General features: G+C 49.0%; 1 long non-coding RNA gene across 1 annotated transcript in view; it reads left to right on the top strand.

The window, feature by feature from the left end:
* The window catches only part of LOC307196424, a 40923-nt gene that overhangs the window by 1891 nt on the left and 20436 nt on the right, over nt 1-18596 (top strand). Inside the window, exon 2 of the long non-coding RNA XR_013831131.1 lies at nt 4277-4423. This is a non-coding gene — a long non-coding RNA (uncharacterized lncRNA). The remainder of the gene's footprint in view (nt 1-4276; nt 4424-18596) is intronic.

The raw sequence follows: 18596 nt of genomic DNA, 5'->3' as shown, positions 1-18596 counted from the left end.
CGCCCGTTGCAAATCCTGGTGATACAAGGATGGCGGGAGTTGTGTCTGGCTGGCAGTGGTGGTGGGTGGTGGAGAAGGCGGAGGGGAGGCGTCTGAGGCCAGGTACCTCATTTCTGCAGCCTGTTCTGTCCACACAGAGCACTTAGCTGTCTCTCAAAACATCCTGCACACTCCTGCTCGTTCTGGAACTACAGTGATACTGCTTGATGCGCCACACTGGAGAGGAACCCCTGCAGGGCCAGGGGCCACATCTCATGCATTTCAGCACCTCTCTCCTCATTAGAGTTTAGTCCAGGCCTCCCAGCCCTCCCCACATCGCCCAGGTAGCTACTCACTGCTGGCTGGCTTCAAGCCAGCCACCCAGAGCACAGGCACTGGCATCCCTCCAGCTCTCCCCAAGGTTGGGTGCTGCCTGGTGGCTGCAGCCTGAGCTGGCTCATTCCCCTGCAGCCCCTCTGCACCCCTCGGTGGCTCATCAATCACGCGGGCAGGTCCTGTGGGAGGGTAGTGGCTCTGCTGTCACATGCCTGTTTGCAATAAGCTCTGGCCATAATCATTAATCATTCATGGAAGCTGTGGTTAGCGGCCCTCAGTCAAGGGGATGGTTTCAGGTTTTTCAGGCTAAGTGCCTCTCCAGCAAGCTTCCTCCTCAGCCCTTTCATGTCCAGCCATTTGATGTTCTGTGCATGCCGAGCTGGCCACCAGGGCCAGGCTTTGTTTTGGAGGGTTGCTCTGAATGCTTCCCTCAGGGCCAGTGGAAGAGAGTTCTGTGTCCCAGCCCCACGTCTGCACAGGAAATAGAGCTTGGAGGATGAATCTCTCTTGAGCACTTGCTGAGCGCCCACTTCTCTGCCAGACCATGGCGATCTGAGAGAAGTTACTCACTCTGCCCTCAGTCCCCCATTTGGGGGCAGAGCTCATGCAAGACAGTTGGCCAGCACGACTGAATTTATTTGGGCTAAGAGGTCTGGAACAGCCCTTCAGTCTGTGGGTTTCTCACGAGGGTAGATGCTCAGAGGCTGGGCAGTATGGGGGAGGGAATGGAGGGAATCACAGGCACAGAGGCCACAGGTAGGGGTAGCTCTGTGTGTGCAGGGCTGCTGGGTGGCCCTACTGTGTGGCCTGAGCTGGTCCTTGAAGGCAGACTGAAGCTTATGGATAATGGTCTGGAAACAGTGGTAACAATAAAAATCTTTTCTTTTGTTTTGTTTTGTTTTGCTGGGAGAAATGTGAGAAAGATGAACTTTATGTTTAATCTGAAGGTGACGGTGTTTTCTGCAACTTACTAATATGGTCATCATCAGAGTACCTGAGTTACTTGAAAAGATGCATAATACGTTGGCATGGGCTAGAACTGGGAGAATCTGGGACTAGAGTTCAGTTGGGTTCAACAAATACTTCTCAGCACCTCCTAGGTGCTAGGGCCTCGGCCACAGGGAGAAGAAATGTCCTATAGATGCACGCTCTACCCAGAGCCGTGCCTAGCATCACAGCTCCGAAGGGAGGAATTCCAGTGTCTGGAGCTACAAGGGCAGGGGCCGGGGGCAGGGGGTTGAAGATGGCCCTGCTGACACGTGAAGTCGACATAGAGATGCTGCTGATACCCCAGCCTCCATTTCAGTATCTTTCCCAGAAAACGTTTCTCGCGTGTTCAGCCATTGAGACCTTACAGTGAATAAATAAAAGAACTCTGGGGCTTCCCTGGTGGCATAGTGGTTGAGAGTCCGCCTGCCGATTCAGGGAGCACGGGTTCGTGCCCCGGTCCGGGAAGATCCCACATGCCGCTGAGCGGCTGAGGCCGTGAGCCATGGCCGCTGAGCCTGTGTGTCCAGAGCCTGTGCTCCGCAATGGGAGAGGCCACAGCAGTGAGAGGCCCGCATACCGCAAATAAATAAATTAATTAATTAAATAAATAAAAAGAACTCTGGGTGTTCAGAGTCAAGAGAGATTGCATCTGGTCGAGGGTGTAAGGAGTGGCTGCACATAGCAGGTGGGATTTGGCAGAATTCTGGAAGGCCAGGAAAGACTTCCCCGGGCAGAAGTGGGCTAGGAAAAGCTTGCCAGGTAAATGGAGGGGGGACATGAAGGCACAGAGGGTAGTCTGAGTTGCTGGCAGCCAGGGTCCTGTGCCAGGGTGCTGGCAGATTCGGCTGGGAGGGCAGGGTGGTGTCACACAAGATGTTCTCCGCCACCGGAACAGTCATTCTCCTGAAACATTTCTCTCTGTGCTTTTCTCACACTGTCTCTTCTTGGGAAACTTTTCCTCTCTTTGATTCCTGGAGCATTTCTCCTCATCCTTCAAGATCCAGCTCGAAGGCCACCTCCTCCGTGCAGCATTCCCTGACTGCTGTGGCCTGCAGGGATGATCCCTGCCTCTGGAACCCCACGCTGGGGAGCGGGCTGTGCTGTTCGCCACCCACTGGGAGCTTGTTTTGGGGGGCGGGGGGGTGACGCAGATCTGAGACCTGCTTCTGCCACTTACTGCCTGGGTATCCACCTCGATTTTCTCATCTGTACGAGGGAAGAAAATATTGCAAAGAGTTTTGAGTAGCAATAAATAGAATAAATCAAATGACGTGTGTAATGCCAGTTACAGAGCCTGGCACAGCGTAGATGCTCAGACAGGGCACGGCTCCTTCCCACTCCCTGACTTCCTTCTATCTCACTGTCAGCCATCTACACACAAGCCTCTGCAACTAGGACGTGAGATCCATGGCATAGAATCCGAATCTTGCACAGTAACTGGCAATCTGCTTCTGCAGAATTCCTTCCCTGTGGAGAAGGAACCGAGCTCTTCAGGGCGATTTGTAGATTTGGGAATCAAGTTTGTTTGTTTGTTTTTCTTATGAAGGTTCTGATTAAGCCAGAAACTTCCTGAAGTCATACAATTCCCCTATCCCCAGAGAAGGATTTGAATAAAGTATCCTCTTGCTGGAAGGAAAATTAGAGATAATTAGTCCAGTGGTTTTCAAAATTTGTAAAGGACTGGAACCATTTTTTCAAATGAAATTTTATATGGAACTTGAAGCAGTCAAAGCATTATTTATGAATATATTAATATTTATTATTAATTAATGATTAATTAAATCACAATAAATAAACCAGCAAACGTATTTATCGTATAATATCAAGCTTATAACAAATAAAAAAGCACAATGAGATTGTTTTGATCAGTGCAAAAAATTAGAAATTAAGTGTTATGGTGATCCTTGCTGTGTTTTAGTTTCAGAATGCAATTCATGCATATATTTTGTTTTCACAGTCTGGGGAAAATCCTGACTGGCAGTGATGGGTAGATCCAAACGATTGCTCTTTTGCAGCAGTTTGTCTTGCAGTCTCCACGTCCTTCAGTTAACGGGACGGGTGGTGGAAGGGGAGCTCTGTTTTGAGGCTGCCACAAAACTGAGTTAAACTGGTCACATAAGTTATTGTCTGTTTGCACAGTGTTAAAAATGGCTATCCTTCTTGTTTTAAAATCACACTTTCATCAATGCCTAAAAATATTTTTAAAGATAAAATTTTGAAATAAAACATAAAGTAACTTCTGGGGTCTTTAGGGCCCAGAGCGTGTGATGGGAAATTGCTGATTGAATCCACCCCTTTGTATCACAGATGAGTAAACTGAGGCCTGGAATGTGACAAGGTCATGTCAAGGCCACATGGAGGATAGGTGCTGGGCTGTGGTGAGAACTTAGGTCTCTTGCATCTCACCTCTGGGCCTTTTCAACTATATTCTCTATCTATTTTTCCCAATTTGTATTAGTAAAAAAGTGTTGTTATTTGTTTTTAAATAAGTTAGATACCCCAACTGTATAGTTTGGTTTATATTCAAGGCCTTCTTATATTCCAGGGACGAGCATGAAACTGCTTACTGGAATTAATAGTACAACCCGGAAATCTCCCTCCATGTCTTCCTGTCTCACCAGGAGAATTCTACCCCGGTGATAGATAATTGAAATGGATTTGGCTAGCCGGCCTATATAGAAATGATGATCCTATGTTTGTTCATCTGTCAGAAGAGTAAAGAGCAAAGCTGGTAATTTGTGTTAACTAAGAGCTTTCATTATAAGAGCTCAAGGGAAAGGGTGGGGAACAAAACATTTTGTCGTACAGCTGTCCCGGATCCTGAGGATGATTTGTGTAGTTAAGGAGAAATTCTAATAATGTTGAGCGTATGGAAAAGTTTAAGGCAAAGATGATGGGTCATTTTCCAAGTGTTCGGGTTGAGCGTCAAGAGTGTGCAGCTTCCTTTCCCAACTCCTGCTCTTCCTGGCAGGGCGGATCTCACATCGCGCCTCCCACGTGCTGCAGGGGTGACTCTGCCATGAATTGCCAGCTCACAGATGGTGCCACCCCAGTGGGTCACAGCAAGGGTGTGAGTGTCACAGAGGGAACCCAAATTTCCCACTCTTCGCCCAAGAAGGTAAGAAAAACACTTGCTCTGGAGTGCATTGGATGCTTACTCACAGCTGCTACAGTCTCTTCTTCAACCTCTCACTCCTGACCTCAGGTTCTGTCTGGCAGGTGCTCAGCACCCAATTCCAGGGAGCATTTTAAGGGTGACCCCTCTTATCTTAAGGCAGCCCTTTGTGGGGTTGTTCTTACCTGTAGGGAGACCAGGCTAACGGTCCCCATCAGATGCCTCTGTCCTGACATTCTTCCTCTGCCTGCCCATCCAAGAAGGCTTGAAGCCCTTTCCCAGGAGACAGAGCCTCTTCTGCCCTGGAATTGAGGTTAGGGATGCTAATACCGCAGAAGAGGGAGATAAGGATCTAATCGTCATGTTGGGGTGAGTGGCCTGTGTTGCCTCTTCCCCAAGAGCAGACATTTCTACAGGGATAGAAAGCATGAGGACCCCAAGAGGCTGGGATCCTAGGACAGGATCACAGAGAAGAGAGGAGAGGAAATAACAAAGGGGAATGTTTGAGATCCTCAGGTGGTCTAGGCCGCCTGACCGGTTTTGCCCCAGGAAGAAGCAGGTGGAGAAAGAGCCCAATCTTGTGGGGCACTTTGAGGTGAGGCTGTTTTCCGCCCCTTGGGACAAGGATAGCCCTAGGTCTGACCATCCTTAACTAATAAAGGTGATGGTTAATTCTTCAACTTGCAACAGTGATCCTCTCTTCATAAAAAGGCTCAGAGCTGAGCTTTCTTAAAGAGCGAATTTCAAATAGGTTTTGAGTCACATACAGAGAAAGTGATACCTTCACACCTCCAAGAGCACATCTATTATGCAAAGCAGAATTCTAATTGGACCTCGAAAGTAATTAAACAAAAACAAAGAGATTTTTTTTTTCCCCTTGTTAGAGAGTAAGGCATGACTGCATATAAACCATCTTTGCTGATTCTGAATGGTGTTACATTTGACTCAGATACAGGGACCCAGGGAGGAAGAGGGTGAGAGAAATGTGAACTTACTGGTCTTCAACATAGGGTACCCATGTGGCCTTACTTTAGCTGGTTCAGTATGGCTAAAGATACAACACAGAGTGAGGTACCGCAACCAAACTCAAAAAAAAATGATATCCTTTGAGACCAGCACGTGCACCATCACAGCTGCTGCTTGATCCCAGCTGTGGACAAATGAACCCCCCCCCCCGCCGCCCGCCTCGCACAATTTCCTTGGCTAATTAGGAACGTCTTCCCTTTATGGCCGCATCTCTCAGGCATTTGGAGATGAAGGCAAAGCTAAAAGTCTCTCTTTTTATTGGATTCGAATCTTCTTTGTAATGACATTGTATATGACGTGTTAAAGCAAGCTTGACAAAATAAACAGGGATCAAACTGTTTGCCAGTGAGTCTTTGTTAGAAAGGACTGCTTTTTCTCTTGGAGCCTTGGTTGACCTCCGTGGGTGAGGAGGGGGAAATGTCCCCAGGAAATCTCAAGAACCTCAGAGGAAGCTGTTGACAAGCTTCCAGTGAACTGCACTTTGCTTGTGCTCCGAAGGCAGAGAGTAACAGATGGACTTGGACAAACCTCAGGCCGATGAGTATAATCTTCAAAAGGTAGTTTTCTTTCTTGTTGCTTTTTCGCTGGCGGCGTTACAAGCCCATGCTGCGGTGTTTCTGGGCACCATGGTGGAGTCCTGGTCCGACGGCAGTTTTTAAGAAATTATAAAGAGCAGCTAACTGGAGTCAGGAGCTCTGTGTGTCTAGACAAGTCACCTAAGCTGTTGGTGGTTTTCTCGTTTGTAAGGAGGGATGACCAAAAAGCCTACCTGTGTCTCTGCGCTGTTATGAAAACTGGATGGGACACTGGAGAATGGGAAACACTTTGAAAGCAACTCAGAGGCTGTGACAACTCAGCGGCAGGAGCTCAGGAGGGCTGTCACACAGAGAGGCAGGTCGAAGAGCCCTGTGGCAGAGCAGGGCTAGATCCAAGGGAGCAGAAGTGAGCGGAGAAGCAGTTGAGTTAACTTCGGAGAGCAGTGGTGGTTTCTGTGACTGCCCAGACATAGCTGTCTTCACGTGGAGCTCTACTCCTCCATCTAGTCCAGCCTTAGAGGCCTCTGGTCAAATGGGAGCAAAGAGCAGCTCTGGAGACAGACTCGGTGAATTAATCTCAGAGTTTCCTGAGCGTGTGACCAGAGGCAACGTCTCCTCCCTCAAATGTGTAAGGCCCTGCCGCACTGAGCAAGAGGTGAGTTGAAGCCTCCATTTCCCTGAAGTCCTCGCCGCCCAGTTCATCTTATGGTGCTGGGGCAGAGGTTGCTGCAAAGTCCACAGTGAGGACAGCAGGGGTGGACTCCAGTAAACAAAGCACAAATGGCAGTAGTTCAGAAAGATGCGTAACTTCTAAAGGTGGCTTGTCTTTTCGTTGGCAATTAACCTGAAGTGAAATTGTGAAAGCTGCTGAATGCCGCGCAGTCTGAGCACCGGACCTTGGGGAGCACTTGCCTTCAGTGTCAGACTGGCTTGGCCAGGACTCAGGTTCCTAACCACCGACCTCTCGTGGTCCATCTGAGCAGAGGTAGAGGCCCTGAAACCCAAGTCTGGGCTGACTTCACGGCCATTCATGTTTTTCAGATCCCTGAAATTGCTGGGCCGGGGATCTAGTTAATGAGGTGGACAGCATCAACCCTCTCCTTCCCTGCCCCGACTCCCAGAAGAATCCAGGACTCTGGTCCAGTTAACTCCCCAACAGAGGTCAGAGCTCTCCAAGGTGCTGATGCTCCAGGCCAACTTCCCCAGAGGGCATATTCCACTGCAAATGTGCTTTGAAGCCCACCCAGGTCACCTGGGGGACCTTTCTCTGCCTCCATTCTTGTGACCAGGAGGACCCTCTGATAGAGTTGAGTGGAAGAAGTTGCTGGTTAGGCTGTCTAGATTGGGGTGGGAAGACTGACCAAAGGCTCCAAGAAGACTTGAGGATGTAAATGAGAATGATTCCTCTCCAAGTTGCCTGGAGGAGCCTGGCTCAAAATGCCTTGGAAGCAGCCGCCCTTGAGTCAGATATGTCCACACCAGTATATTTTTTTATTTTTCTTTCTTTTTTTTTTTTTTTGCGGTACGCGGGCCTCTCACTGTCGTGGCCTCTCCCGTCGCGGAGCACAGGCTCCGGACGCGCAGGCTCAGCGGCCATGGCTCACGGGCCCAGCCGCTCTGCGGCATGTGGGATCTTCCCGGACCGGGCCACGAACCCACATCCCCTGCATTGGCAGGCGGACTCTCAACCACTGCGCCACCAGGGAAGCCCCACACCGGTATGTTATCATCACCTCTAAGAAATAGAAAAATGCTGCTTTTTAGCAATGCTGCTTTTTAGAGTCTAAACATGAAGGGAGCAACTTGGGGCATCCTCCTGGTAGACTGTGGATGTGACCAGTGAAACCAACAGAGGGCTATTTGAGCAGTTAGGCCAGAGATGAGTGTTGAATTAGGACAGTAACTTTATCACTGGGAAAATCCTAATGGCAACACCAGCATGCCTTAGTGATTATTGGATAGGGGCCGGCACAGAGAGGAGTTATCCTTGACTCTGAAGTTAATTGCTTGGGAAGGTGGGTAGGTGATAGTGCCATTCACCAGGAGGAGCAGCAGGGTTTCTTCGGAGGTGGGGAACGATAAGTTCGGATTATAAATGTTGAGTGTGAGGTACTAATGGAACTCTTAGACGGATTGTCCAGCAGGAGTTGGGAACACAGTTTTGGAGCTCAGCAGAGAGGTCAGGGCCAGTGATCGAGATCTGGGAATCATTGAAGAAGAGGACATGGTTGAACAGATGGGAGATGGCAGATGAGATCAACCAGGGAAACTGTGTGTAGAGTGAGGGGAGAGGAAGGCAGAGAATAGATCTTGGTGGGGTTTCTGCATTTTCTGGGTGTGCTGAGGCCGAGGTGCTGATCAACGAGTCTGCCACAGGGCTCTCATCAACTGCTCCCAGACCCCTTCACCACCAGTCTGACATCAGCCCAGCCACCTCTCCTCCACTCTCCTCTGAAATGTAGATAGATATAAATGTAAATTTAGATTTAGACCGATTTATTTTAAGGAGTTAGTTCCTGTGATTATGGAGGTTGGCAAGTCCAAAAGCTGCAGGCTTGGCCAACAGGCTTGAGACCCAGGGAAGAGTAGATGTTGCAGTTTTGACCCTGAAGCCAGTCTGGAAGCTGAATTCCTTTCTTGCGGGACGTCAATCTTTTTTTCTCTTAAGACCTTCCACTGATGGAACGAGGCCCACCCACATTATGGAGAGAGCGATCCGCCTTATGCAAGGTCGATTGATTGATTGATTGATTTTTTAAACGTCTTTATTGGAGTATAATTGCTTTACAATGGTGTGTTAGTTTCTGCTTTATAACAAAGTGAGTCAACTATACGTATATCCCCATATCTCCTCCCTCTTGCGTCTCCCTCCCACCCTCCCTATCACACCCCTCTAGGGGGTCACAAAGCACTGAGCTGATCAGGTCTACTGATTTAAATGTTCATGCCATCTAAAAGAAATACCTTCACAGCAATATCTAGACTAGTGTCTGACTAAACACCTGGGTGCTGTGGTCAAGTTGATACATAAAATTAATCATCTCGAGGTGGGGCACCCCCTGGCAGCCTTGCAGACAGGTTCAGATGAGAGTAAATAAATAATAAAGCATAACCTGTATCTTCCTCATTGCTTTAATGGCCAATGCCCCCACACACGCGCACGCACGTGCACACACATGCACACACACACACGCAGGGTATGGAGGAGCGGGGGTGTTGGTGCCCTTCTCAGGAATTTGTCCACATTTCTATCCAATCACATTTGCTCCTTCCAACCTGATCTTTCCCGATTCTCCACCCTAATTCTCACGTCAGTCCCACTTTGGACACTCTTCTTTGTTCTCTACTTGGAGATTCTCCCTCACATTTGATTCTGGTATTTGATCTATTGCGCCTTCTAGCAGGTAATGGAAGCTTCAGCTCCCACTCTGTCCCATCTAGCCGCACAGGTATAAGAAGGTTTTAAGACAAAGAAATTTCTCATTTCCATTTCAAATTTGGAAAATGTGAGATAGAAAGGAGTTAAATTACTTGCCCCAAAAATCTTTCAGAGAAAGTCTAGTGCTGCCAACAACAGGGTTTTCTGCATAGCCACACCATTCCCCATCTGTGCCAGAATCCTCGGTGCATTTTTCAAGCTTAGTGTCCAAGACATCTCCAGCCTAATAAGAATAAGGTGCCCTGGGCTGGTTCCCAGCCAGGGTGGGAGTGAGCAAATACGCATTCCTTTGAAGCCGGTTTCAGATTCTGGAATGCTTTCCTGGAAACCACACAGTCTCAGGAGAGATCCATCACCTCCTGATGCTGCCTTAGGTCTAGGTCAAGATGGGCCCTGGATCTCTGAGTGAGACAGTGTCTGCCCTGTTTAGCAGCTTCCTGTGTGGTGGCTGCAGGATTTACTCAGAGCTAGCCTGGGCAGATCTGGCTGAAATTCAGTGCGAACTGCCCACCTCATATCTCTCCCCATCCTTGTCTCCACTCACGCCCATACTTCCTCCAAAGATTTAGTCCTTGGATGTCAGAATAAAAGGCCCATGTCCTGATGCACAAGCAGAGAAACTCTTCTTTGGGTATAGACTGAGAAACATTCTCCTGTCCAGGCCCGGGGATCGAGGTGGGCTGCCCGTTGTGTAATGACACCAAGATGCCTTAGGAAGGCAGCTGTGGAGGCAGTCGTGTGAGCACTGGACAAGGAGTCATGGCCCTTGAGACCATGTCCTGATTCTGCTGTTCCCTTCCTGGTGACCTCAGGCGAGTCACAAAGTCAGAAAATGGTAATGCCACATGCACCCTCAGAAATCATCTTCCCATTTGTTCACTTTAGAGATGGGGAGCCTCTAAGAGGTCACAGCAATGGCTTAAGGTCCCAGACCGAGGCGGTGTCAGAACCAGAAATAAAATGTCCCGACCAATATACTTCCTATGAGTGTCTCTGTCCCTCCTCAATTTCTTTGGACCGCAGATTTTTCTCACATGTCAAACGGGGGCCAGTAACATCTGCCTCTCAGGACAATTTTAAAGATCCAATGCAATCATGGATAGAAAACGGTTCTAGAAAAGTGCAAGTGTTGGGTTTTCAGGAGACTCTTGAATCCCAGGAGTGGCACAGGTTGCCTTCCCATATCTGATACAGCCCAGCAAGGATGTAGGTATGAATTCCAGGATGAGGGATGCCAGGGATGCCAGCTGATGCTTGTGAACATGTCTGTTAAGATACTGAAATGCTTGTGGTCCCAGTCTCCCTGGGTGCCCTTCTGCCCCCTTAGCCCCTCCCCCAGTCATTACTGGACCTCCTCACATTCTGGGAATTAGAGGGTAAACATCTGGCACAGCAGGAGGTCTCTAAGGACCCTGCTCCAGCCCTACTGCCACTCAGCATCTATTCTGAGCGGTCAGGGTTCATGCCATACCTATATTTTAGTTAACTGTTGATATGCAACAAACCACTCTGAGACTTGGTGGCTTAAAAGAACAGTTTATTATCATCTCTCAGAGTTCTGTGGGTTAACCAGGCTCAGCTGCATGGTTTCCCGCTTGGAGTCTCTCACGTGATTGAGGTCAGATGGTGTTGGAGTTGATGTTATCTGAAGGCTCATCTGGGCCGCACATCTAACACAGCTTGTTTCAGTGGCTGGCACTGGTGGTTGGCCATCAGCTGGGAGCTCAGTGGGGCTGTCCACCCTACTGGGGCACCTACATTTGGCCTCTCCAAATGGCTTGAGCTTCTCACAGCAGGGAAGCTGATTTCCCAGAGGGAGCATCCCGAGAGCCCGCATGCCAAGGGCAGGAAGCCAAACTGGCCTGGTGCCATCTCCACCACATTTGACTTGTCACAGCCGCCAAGAGCCCTCCTAGGTTCAAGGGGGTGGGAGAGTGCCAAGATCAACTTGCAGAAAAGCATGTGGGTGGCAGAAATTGTTGCGTTCATCTTTGGAAAATAGAGTCCGTCCCAGTCACCATGGGAAAAGCTCACCTGGCCAGCACTTGGTCTGTCTGATGTCCCCTTGCCCTTCCTGTAACAGCCCTTTCCCTTCCCAGGAATGCCTCCATCAGCTCCAGTCGGAGAATCCCCTCCCCTCTCTGGAGCTTGCTCTCTTCTGTTCTCACGTCTCCATCTGAGAAAAGAGCTGCCAGTCCCTCTAGCTCTCACACCAAAGAACTCCGCGGGTACTTTTGACTAGATTCGCGTCAACTACGACGTGGTGCCCTGTTTCCTGGCCAAACCAGAGGATGATATTAACCTCAGGAGCCAGTGTGGAATCTCATCCCCTGGGTGTGTGTTGGCGAGGAGGGGGCGTGGCAGGAAGCATTGCTGTCAGTGGTCTTTGGGCAAAGATTGATTCCTGCCAGAGACTCGAGTTCTGAGATGATGACTGAATACAGTGGTGTGTCAGGAATAGGCAATTTGAAACGGCTTTGCCTTCCCCAAGTAGGTCAAAGCCCCGTATGCTTGTCATCCATCCTTACCCCTGCGTGCAGGCTCGTCTCTCCGGGCTGAATTCTGGGTGGTATCTGGACAGTTCCTCTTGCTGCTCAGAAAGGCTATGTCCTCATTTTCTGCAGGCCAGGGCAGGGCTCAGCATCACCGTCAACCGCCATTGCTATCTAGAGCATTCCATGTGCCTCATTTCCCTCCCCAGCGTGAAGTGTGGCTGCATCTGCAATCCGGGTCTCTGCCATGGACTTCCTAGCAATTCTCCCCGTCGAAACTTTGCCAAGCTCTCATAGGGAGAATTTGTATGACCTTCCATTCCACTGAAGAAAAAGCAAGTGGCTCTTGGTCTCTCTCCCATCCACCCAACCCCCAATGTGCTTTTTAGCTGAGGGAAAATCTGTTATTCATAAAGAAAAACAAAGGATGATAAATTATAGGACCTTGTAAAATATATTAACATGAATCCACACTTTCTTCTGGATAGTTGAATTTAGAGTGACATCAGCCAGACTCTGCAGCTTACGCAGGAATGCCAGCCTTCCTCAGTTGTTTTTCATTCTTTCGGTGTGATTTCACAAAGGCCTGGCTAAGTCCGAGGCCTCCATTGTCTCCCGGCCAGCACGCGTTGTAACCTTGTCCACAGGTTCATTGCTCTCTGAATTAGGAGCTTCATTAAAATGATATGTCTCTCTCAGCGTTGTAAATGACAAGGGACCTTCTAACCTAATGTGGCCTCATTAGGTGACAGGAAAGAATTAAATGTCAGGATGCAGGGTGGTAAGGTTTTGATATTTATGAAGGTCAGATGAAGGGTGAGTAATGGAGTATTCCACTTAAAGTCAGACCAGTGTTCCTGGGAACCACTGTCACGGCTGCCCTTTGGTGCTCTAAGAAATGAATTTTCTGTAGACTTTGTTTGTATTGCAAGGTTGTGGACTGTCCAGTGTTTACATGAAGCCACAACTATATTCTAATTATAATTGGAAGACTGGTTGGAAAAATAACTGGAAAATGTTCAGAAATAACTTGTTTCTGCCAACTGTCTTAATCTTCCACTCCAACCGATTATTTGTTGGTTAATTGGTGTTTTGCCAAAGCAGAGGTCTCAGGAGACAGGCAGCTTTGCCCATGTGAGAATCCTTGAGATCTGGCTCTGCTGGATTTCCTGTCTTCATAGACCTTGTCTTTATCTCTTCAAGTAAATAGAAGTGTGGTTTTAAAATCCAGGCCCAGTGCAGGTCACTGGCTTGGGGCTACTCAGTGGAATGAGGAAGAGGCTTTGGGTCTGCAGGGAATTGGCATTCTGATTGGCAAGAAGATCTGGAGGCAGTAAGAGCAGGAGAGAGTTGGGGATTAAGGATGCTAAGACTCACTGGGGTGGTCCATTCCAGGTCTAAGAAGTGTGTCCCCTTAGGTTCCCAGCACCCTGGGGATTCAGGGAAGAGCCACCATATAGGATTGTGTAGCTTTTGCACAAGAGCAGCTAGTCAAAGGGGTGATCAGTGGGCAAGTTCTAGCCTGTGTCCCATTTACCAAGCTGGTGCTTGGCTGCATCCGCCTGGAGCAGGGGCTGGGAAACAATAGCCCGTGGGTCAAATCAGGTCCACTGCCTGTTTTTATAAAAAGAAACATTTTGGAACACAGCTACGCTCATTTGTCAGTGTGCTGTCTATGGCTGCTTTTGTGTGACAATGGAGACCTCCTGGCCCACAAAGCCTAAAATATTTACTATCTGGCCCTTGATAGAAAAAGTTTGCAGACCACTGATCTGGAGGTAGGGGCACCTTTTTCTAATTTGCAAAGGCTCTGTCTGTCTTCCAAGCCAGAATTGCATCTGGAAGATGGGGGCCGGCTTTTTCTAATTTGCACAAAGGTGCCTTGTGAACGAGCAGGAACCTTAGGATCTCTCTCCTAAGGAGGAGAGCCCAGCCCTGCCCCTGAGGGTGGGGGCCTTGGGGAGCAGTGCTCACAAGGCCTCACCCCAACCCACGCAGGCTGCTGGTGACCACACAGTAGAAAAGCCACAGGCTTGATGCGCCAGAGAGGCTGTCCGGGGAGTGAGGGACTGGTTGTAGCAGCTCCCAGAGGTAAAACCAATGCTTCCCTCGCTCCTTTTCCAAATAACCGTAAAAGAGAAGGTTTGTTTGGGGGTCTTTGTCGCTGGCCACTCCATAAAGAAATGCAAACTGTGTCACGAGTTATCATCAATCACTTGTTTACACAGCGGGGCTGATTGACACGGTTTATTTTTCTGTGGTTTTTCTTCTAATCTAAAGTGAAACATGAACTAGAGAATTCATGAGTTCCCTTCACCTTTTGCAGCCCAGAACCTGCAAGGAAGGTGACTGTTTTCACTTGTGTGAATGTTATACGCCCCATCTGCATCTGGTCGCACGCATGTGAAAGATCTGATCAGCTGGGCCTGAGAACCTGCAGGAGCCCTTGTCCTTCCCAGGGCATTGATGCGCAAATCTGGACCAATGATTTGTAGGACATCAGGCTGGATGGGAACTCAGAGTTGTTGTCTTTTGACAACTCTGGAGTCCCTCCATTGATCAGCCCCAGTGAGGTGCAGTGACTTTCCCAAGGCTTCGAAGGACCCGAGGGTATCTTCTCTGGTCAACCTCCAGCAGGCAGCATTTGAAGTCCAGGCAGGAGACCCTCGTGGTAGGAAAGAGTGCCCTTGGTGGTCCAGATGGCAGGGACCTGGTGGGAATGATCACGTTAATTTCAGCATGCCCTGCACCAGGTCAGTTACAAAGCTCTTCTCATTCCTGATCTCATTTACTTCTCCCCACTGTTTTATGAGACTAACGCTTTCTCCCATATTCCATTAGCTGTTATATATAGTTTAGAGATAATCTCAAAAAAAATCTAGCCAGATGGGATGGAATGATAAATACAATGGTCTGCACAAGTTGAAGGGATGATACTATAGGTGCTTTTTACTTTTTTTGATAAAAAAGAGGAAATAAAACACCTCTGGCTTTGGTAACTGTGAAACAACCTATTTTTAAAAAGCTGACTACACAAAATCAGAACAGGAATGGCCTGGCTACAGAGAGGTCATGAGGACAGACCTGGGGGCCCATGGTGGGGGGAACTTGAATCAGGGATAAGGAGACTGCCGTAGATGACAGTGCCACAGGAGGCTGCCTTGCGTGGGACACAAGAGTCCAGAGCTGCTAGTTGCCCCTCCCTGGAGGAGAGAGATAATAAGATGGGCAGGATCCTGAACCCCCAAAGCATTAGAGGGGGCCACTTCCAGGGGCTGCAGCCACTCTTGCCAGACCCCTGAGAGACACTTTCCTCTCTTCCCTGCTTCCTGGCCTTGTGCCACCGGCCTGTTGCCCACACCCTCTTGGAGGCTGTGGGAGCCCTAGAACTTGGCCTGGGTGTGTCATGCAGGATGTACACAATCCCAAGATTTGTTTGGAGCCAAGTTGCCCGGTGCCCCCCATACCCACGCTCACACATGCCTACACGTATGCTCATGGTATTACTCACACTGTATTGGCTACAGAGTCTTTTGTGGGAGGGCGGCTGGCTGTGTTTCAATGAACAGTTTCTTCATAAATAGGATGCGTCAAGTAGCCGTACTTGGCAAGTGAATGAAACCCTGCAAAGTAGGTTGGGGAGTAGTTATACTCTTAAGACACACTGGGCTGGGTACGCTTTCATATGTGCGTGTGCGTGTGTGTGTGCGCGTGTGTGTGTGCGTGTGTGTGTATGAGATATTTTGACTGAATGAGGTAGGCTTTGAGGCCTGGGAGAGCATAGGAACACTGGGACGTTTTGTGGAAACCACCTCTTGTTCTATGAGTCCCAGCTTTGGGAAAGGCTCTTATTTATTTGGGAGGTTTGACTGGGCTCTCGCCCTATTCAGTGGCAGCAGATGAACCTGATGGCCTGTAAAGGTCTGTCCTGCTCGGCAGTAGAGAACAACCAAAGTCCCTTACATTCAGGTTGTCTGTGAAATGCACACTCAGCTCCGGTTGGAAGCAATTCTGGAAGGAAGCTTTGTCCTTGCAAGGCCGGTGGTTGATGAGTCCTCTGAGCAGTCCTTCCCTGTATGCCTCGCCCTCTCCCTCTCCCTGGGAGTTGGCTGAATCATTTGACTTTGGTGGAGGCCACCTAGGGCTGCAGAGCACCAGAGCTGCAGTTTTCGGAGTCCAAGAGCCGGGATTGTAGTTCTGTTGCTGCTGCTTTTTCCCCTTCTTCTTCTTCTTCTTCTTCGGCTGCACTGTACGGTTTGTGGGATCTTAGTTCCCTGACGAGGGATTGAACCCAGGCCCTCGGGAAAGCGCAAGGAGTCCTAAGCACTGGACTGCCAGGGAATTCCCTCCATTGCTTCTCATAAGGAAAGAGCCCAGTCCTTGGGTTGTCTCAGCTGGAAGAAGGCGCCTCCTAGGATTCGCTTCCCTGAAGTCAGAGCCCAGCATTCTAAGGGTCCTGGGCAGTGCTGGGGGGGCAGGGGTGAGCCCCTGGTGTGTGGCGGGAGAGATCAAAACAGACTCCAGCCCTTCTGAGGGGCCAGAAGTGTTTTGTTTTGTTTTTTTAACATCTTTATTGGAGTATAATTGCTTTACAATGGTGTGTTAGTTTCTGCTTTATAACAAAGTGAATCAGTTATACATATACATATGTTCCCATCTCTCTTCCCTCTTGTTTCTTAAGCACTGGAGTTCTGCGCTGTGATTAGCCCAGCCGTGGAAAGCACAGATGCTCACACGTACCAAGTCTTTTTCTGAGTCAGACAGTTTTGTACAGTGAGTGTGCCCATTTATCCCTGCTCAAGTACACTGCTGACTGACAAGTAGGGTCCCCCCGCCCCATTCCCATTCCTCAAGCGCTGCCTCTTCCACCTCCCTCCCTCCCCAGGCCTCTTCTTTAGGGCGTCTTCCCTGGTCATCCCAAGTCAGAGCCCTCACCCCCCGGTAGTCCAGAGTATCCTTGGTCTTTGCCAGGAGTGCCTGACAGGGTGAAGGCCAGCATGGGAGATAGCCCAGCTTTGCTTCCAGACTTTTCCTATAGAAGGTCTTCTCTCTCCTAAGGAACTGTCATCTGTAAGCTTGGCCAGTTTGGGGGAAAAAAGGACTTAGACCCAGGAGCTTAACCAGGTAGATGGGGTTGATGGAAGTGAGGTCATGTGTGATCGGGACACCTTATCAGGAGGGTCACACTGACTTTTCCCAGCGAGTGCCCAAAGTATGGTGTGATCCAGGCCCCAAATGCTTGGTGGATGGGTGTCTGCTCTTCCCAGCGTCCCGGGGCCTTCTGTCTTGCCATGGATGTAATGGAAAGTTTTAGGTCCCAGGGCTACATCTTTGTTAAAATCATTAGTATTTCAAAGAGATTATTTATGCCAACAGCTGTTCATCTTTTCCCTTAAATGACCTGAGGCCTTGACCACAGTCGCTTTTACCCCGGCTTCCTTTGGCCTCTGAGATGTGGAGGGCGGGCAAGGGTTTCCTGACACTCAGAGGGCCTTTGAGAACCAGTTACACAGCAAGGAGGTGAGGGGTTCATAGAGAGTTTGGCAGGGGATGGGGCATTTGTCTCTCCAAAGACCACATGAATGACTTTTATTATCTGATACTTGGGCTGCATTTTCTTGCACTATTGGGCATCACCAAACATTTCTGGGAGCGAGGGCAAGACAAATATCAGTCTCTTGCCGTTTGGTATAAAGTTTTTTCCTTTTTTCTTTGCCTGCTGCCTCTTATAATTCCTGGGTAATCAAAAGGCATCTGACTGACAAAAAATATTTCTCTCTGGGCTTCCCTGGTGGCGCAGCGGTTGAGAGTCCGCCTGCCGATGCAGGGGACACGGATTCGTGCCACGGAGAGGCTGGGCCCGTGAGCCATGGCTGCTGGGCCTGCGTGTCCGGGGCCTGTGCTCCGCAACGGGAGAGGCCACAGCAGTGAGAGGCCCGTGTACCGCAAAAAATATATATATATATTTCTCTCTGTAGCCCAGAAGCAGGAGTTCAGAGACAGTCTTTGCCAAGAGTACATGACCGCATGGTGGCTGGCGTGTGTGGCAAGGGCTTAGTGGTCTTGCTGGCAGAAGAAACCATTAGTCGAAGGAAGATGGAAAAGACTTAACTTGGCCAACCCTCGTTTGGATTCTCACTCAGAGCATGGGAGAGCACAGGACATATTGCGTGGGAAAAGTATGATTTGGGGGGACTAAGCATGGTCCTTAAATCTCTCAAAGGGAAGAAGGAGAGGAAATAGGCTGTGTGGCCTGGAGGACAGGCGTAGGACTTGCAAGATGGGAGTTGTGTAGAGAGGTAGATCTGACACCAACAGAAGGCAGAACTTTCTAATCGTTGCCTCCAGTTCTGGGGAAAGACAGCAGAAGCTGGAGGAATACTCATCCCTGATGTTGCTAAGAGTGTTCCTATGATGCGTAAGACCTAAGAAGCCAAAAGTGCAAAAGACCGTACGATCTGGTGGTCCTTAATAAAATTACACACACACCAAAAAAACCTGATTAAAGACCTGACCTTTTAAAACATAACGATATTGCTCACGTTTAGTGCAAAAATAATGAAGCAGGAGGAAGGAGGAAAGAATGGTACAAATTTAGAAATTTACGAGACATTTGATTATCGTGTATCTTGTAAAAGAAGTGATGATTCTTCATCCAAGATTAGAGTAATACTGGCAATCTT

Source organism: Stenella coeruleoalba (genome assembly GCF_951394435.1).
Source record: "Stenella coeruleoalba genome assembly, chromosome: 13".
NCBI classification, from domain to species: domain Eukaryota; kingdom Metazoa; phylum Chordata; class Mammalia; order Artiodactyla; family Delphinidae; genus Stenella; species Stenella coeruleoalba.
The sequence above is the reverse complement of the archived record's forward strand: the minus strand, read 5'-3'. Positions and strand labels throughout refer to the sequence as shown.